The sequence below is a fragment of the Phocoena sinus genome, chromosome 17 (assembly GCF_008692025.1).
Source record: "Phocoena sinus isolate mPhoSin1 chromosome 17, mPhoSin1.pri, whole genome shotgun sequence".
NCBI lineage: Eukaryota > Metazoa > Chordata > Mammalia > Artiodactyla > Phocoenidae > Phocoena > Phocoena sinus.
In genome coordinates, this window is record NC_045779.1 from 33894291 (window position 1) to 33899046 (window position 4756).

Below are 4756 nucleotides of genomic sequence, written 5' to 3' on the forward strand. Positions count from 1 at the left end.
TAACCTTACACCTAAAGGAACTAGAGAAAGAAGAACAAACAGAACCTAAAGATAGTGGAATGAAAGAAATGATAAATATCAGAGCAGAAATAAATGTAATAGAGACAAAGAAAACATAGACAAGATCAGTGAAACTAAATTCTAGTTCTTCTAAAAGTCATATAAAATTGATAAAACTTTAGTCAGACTCATCAGGAAAAAAGGGAAAATGCTCAAATCAATGAAATTAGAAATGAAAAAGAAGTTACAATGGACACTACAGAAATACAAAGGACCATAAGAGACTATTACAAGCAACTATATGCCAATAAAATGGACAACCTAGAAGAAAAGGAAAAATTCATAAAAGGTACTATCTCTGAAAACTGAAGAAAGAAATAGAAAATATGAACAGACAAATCACATGGAATGAAGTTGAATCTGTCATCTAAAAAATTCCAAGAAACAAAAGTCCAGGACCAGATGGCTTCAAAAGCACATTCTATCAAACATTTAGGGAAGAGGTAACACTTATCCTTCTGAAATTATGCCAAAAAATTGCAGAGGAAGAAACAACCCCACACTCATTCTATGAGGCCAGTATCTCCCTGATACCAAAACCAGGCAAAGATATCACAAAAAAAGAAAATTACAGGTCAATATCACTGATGAATATAGACGTAAAAATCCTCAACAAAATACTAGGAAACTGACTCCAACAATACATAAAAAGGATCATACATCATGATCAAATGGAATTTATTCCATGGATGCAAGGATTTTTCAATATGTGCAAGTCAAACATTGTGAAACACCACATTAACAAATTGAAGAATAAAAACTCTATGATCATATTAATAGAGGCAGCAAAAGCTTTTGACAAAATTCAACACATATTTATCATTAAAACTCTCCAGAAAGTGGGCATGGAGGGAACCTATCACAATCTTAAAAAGGCCATATTTGACAAGCCCACAGGTAACATCATACTCAATGGTGAAAAGCTGAAAACATTTCCTCTAAGATCAGGAATAAGACAAGGACGTCCACTTCCACCATTCTTATTCAACATAGTTTTGGAAGTCCTAGCCTTGGCAATCAGAGAAGAAAAAGAAGACATCCAAGTTGGAAAAGAAGTAAAACTGTCACTGTTGCAGATGATATGACACTATACATAGAAAATCCTAAAGATGCTACCAGAAAACTACTAGAGCACATCAGTGGATTTGGTAAAGTTGCAGGATACAAAATTAATATACAGAAATCTGTTGCATTTCTATACCTTACCAAGGAAAGATCAGAGAGGGAAATTAAGGAAACAATCCCATTATGATTGCAACAAAAAAAATAAAATACATAGGAATAAACCTACCTAATGAGGCAAAAGCCTGTACTCAGAGAACTAGAAGATACTGATGAAAGAAATCAAAGATGGCACAAACAGATGGAGAGATATACCATATTCTTGGATTGGAAGAATCAATATTGTCAAAATGACTATACTACCCAAAGTAATCTACAGATTCAATGCAATCCCTGTCATATTACCAAAGGCATTTTTCACAGAATTAGAACCAAAAATTTTACAATTTGTATGGAAACACAGAAGACCCTGAATAGCCAAAGCAATATTGAGAAAGAAAGACAGAGCTGGAGGAATCAGGCTCCCTGACTTCAGACTCTACTACAAAGCTACAGTAATCAAAACTGTATGGTGCTGGCACACACAAAAAAGGTAGATCAATGGAACAGGATGGAAAGTCTAGAGATAAACCCACACGCCCATGGTCACTTAATCCATGACAAAGGAAGTAAGACTATACAATGGAGAAAAGACAGTCTCCTCAATAAGTGGTGCTGGGAAAACTGGACAGCTACATATAAAAGAATGCAATTAGAACATTCACTAACACCACATAAAAAATAAACTCAAAATGGATTAAAGACCTAAATGTAAGGTCAGACACTATAAAACTCTGAGAGGAAAACATAGGCTGAACACCCCTTGACATAAATAGCAGCAATATCTTTTTGGATCTGTCTCCTAGAGTAATGGAAATTAAACCAGAAATAAACAAATGCAACCTAATTGAACATCAGCGCTCTCGCACTGCAAAGGAAACCATAAACAAAATGGAAACACTACACACAGAATAGGAAAACCTATTTGCAAATGATGCAACTGACAAGGGATTAATCTCCAAAATATATAAACATCTCATGTAGCTCAACACCAAATAGGAAACAACCCAATTAAAAAATGGGTGGAAGATCTAAATAGACATTTCTCCAAAGAAGATATACAGATGGTCAACAAACACATGAAAAGATGCTCAGCATCACTAATTATTAGAGAAATGCAAATCAAAACTACCATAAGTTATCATCTCACACCAGTCAGAATGGCCATCATCAAAACGTCTACAAACAAATGCTGGAGAGGGTGTGGAGAAAATGGAACCCTCTTGCACAGTTGGTGGGAATGTAAATTGATACAGCCACTATGGAGAACAGTATGGAGGTTCCTTAAAAATCTAAAAATAGAGCTAGAATATGATCCAGCAACTTAACTTCTGGGCATATATCTGGAGAAAGCCTAATTTGAAAAGATGCATGCACCCCAATGTTCATTGCAGCACTATTTAATATAGCCAAGACATGGAAGCAACCTAAATGTCCATTGACAGATGAATGGATAAAGAAGATTTGGTTCATTTATACAATGGAATATTACTCAGCCTCAAAAAAAAAAATGAAATAATTCCATTTGTAGCAACATGGATGGACCTAGAGATGATCATACTAAGTGAATAAGTGAGATAGAGAAACACAAATATCATATAGTATCACTTATATGTGATATCTTAAAAAGTGATACAAATTAACTTATTTACATAGAAAATAGACTCACAGACTTAGAAAAGAAACTTTTGTTACCAGAGGAGAAAGGTGTGGGGTGAGGGATAAATTAGGAGGTTGGGATTGACATATACATACTACTATGTATAAAATAGATAGCTAATAAGAACCTACTGTATAGCACAGGGAACTCTACTCAATATTCTGTAATAACCTAAATGGGAAAGGAATCTGAAAAAGGATAAATATGTGTATATGTATAAATGAATCACTTTGCTGTAGACCTGAAACTAACACAACATTGTAAATCATCTCTACTCCAATATAAAATAAAAATTAGGGCTTCCCTGGTGGCGCAGTGGTTGAGAGTCCGCCTGCCGATGCGGGGGATACCGGTTCGTGCCCCGGTCCGGGAGGATCCCGCATGCCGCGGAGCGGCTGGGCCCGTGAGCCATGGCCGCTGGGCCTGCGCGTCCGGAGCCTGTGCTCCGCAATGGGAGAGGCCACAACAGTGAGAGGCCCGCATATCACAAAAAAAAAAAAAAATTGTAAAATAAAAATTAAAAGAAAATTGTTGTCTAAATGTAAATTGCATAAAATAAGGAGGAAAAATATAATTTGTCATATATTTAGAAAATATTGGCTTTAGCAAACAAGTGCCTATATAAAATTCTCAAAAGTATAGTAAAAAACTAACTCAAATGATTTTCAAATTCACATGATTTAGGATGATATTTAGTAAATTAAAGCTAATTTTAAGATTGTCAGTTAGTACAGTTGTGTCTTCAGTGTTAGCATTAAATATAATTCATTTATTCAACTTTCATTCCACCTAGATTTTCTAGTCAAATGGGCTAATTTCGTCTCTATTGTAAAGTTTGTTGGTAAAGAAGAAGCAAACACAAAATTAAGGAAATGGCAAACTGCATTAGCGTCTCATGAAATTTTCATGAGTAATCTTTGCATGATTTTTAAGAACAAATAAATTAAATAGACCTAAATGCGATAAGAGTTTTTAAGTGTACTTTTTAACAATAATTTTTATAGATATGTCTACTTAAATAATTTCCTAAATCTCTTTGGTAATTTACATCCTTAGAGTTTTGCTATGTTAAATTATGTGTTAAATTATGTTTCTAGAAATTATAAAATGTGTTTACAAGTTCACAAAGCCACAAAATGTTAATAAAGTTCACAATTGTTAACTTCTTTCTTTTCGTGAAAAAATTAAGATTTCAAAGGATTATGAATTTTAACTAATATCTGTGTTTACACTACCAGATATAATAATAGAAATTGGATGTATTTTGGGGTAAGAAAAGGTATAAGATCTGGAAATATTTTGTTAAGTATAAAGAAACTGATTTTATCCTAAAGCTGGTTATTTCTAAATGAGAAAGAAAATGAGGGATATACTAAAATGGACATATAAAGTTGCAAAATGTTTCTGAATAAAGAATCTTTGGAAAAGAATTTTATGTGTGGTCAGGACTGGACAAGATTGGAATTAATTTAATTAGGTAAATGATTTTTAATATTGAAGTAAATTGATGCAAAAATTAGAATTTGGTTTTCTCTCTAAGGACAAAGTTGTGCATTTTTTATTGATCTGTTCTTGATAGTAAGAGATTATGAAAGGTTTTTCTTTACCTTTAAGTAATTTACCTATTTAAAAAAGTTCTTGTGTCTTTTCAAAATAATCAGTTATGTTCTGTATTATCTTTATCAGGTCTTTGATTATTTAAGCAAACCTAGTTCTCATATTAAAATAGCTAAATTTTTTTCAGCTATATAATTTATATTTACCTATAAAGTCTTTAATTGTTATTTTGGTTAAGTGGATAACTAAGCATGGTAAATTAAACAACCAGTTGGGGCTATGGGAAACCCAAGACAGCACTTCTTTCTTCTTGGCTCT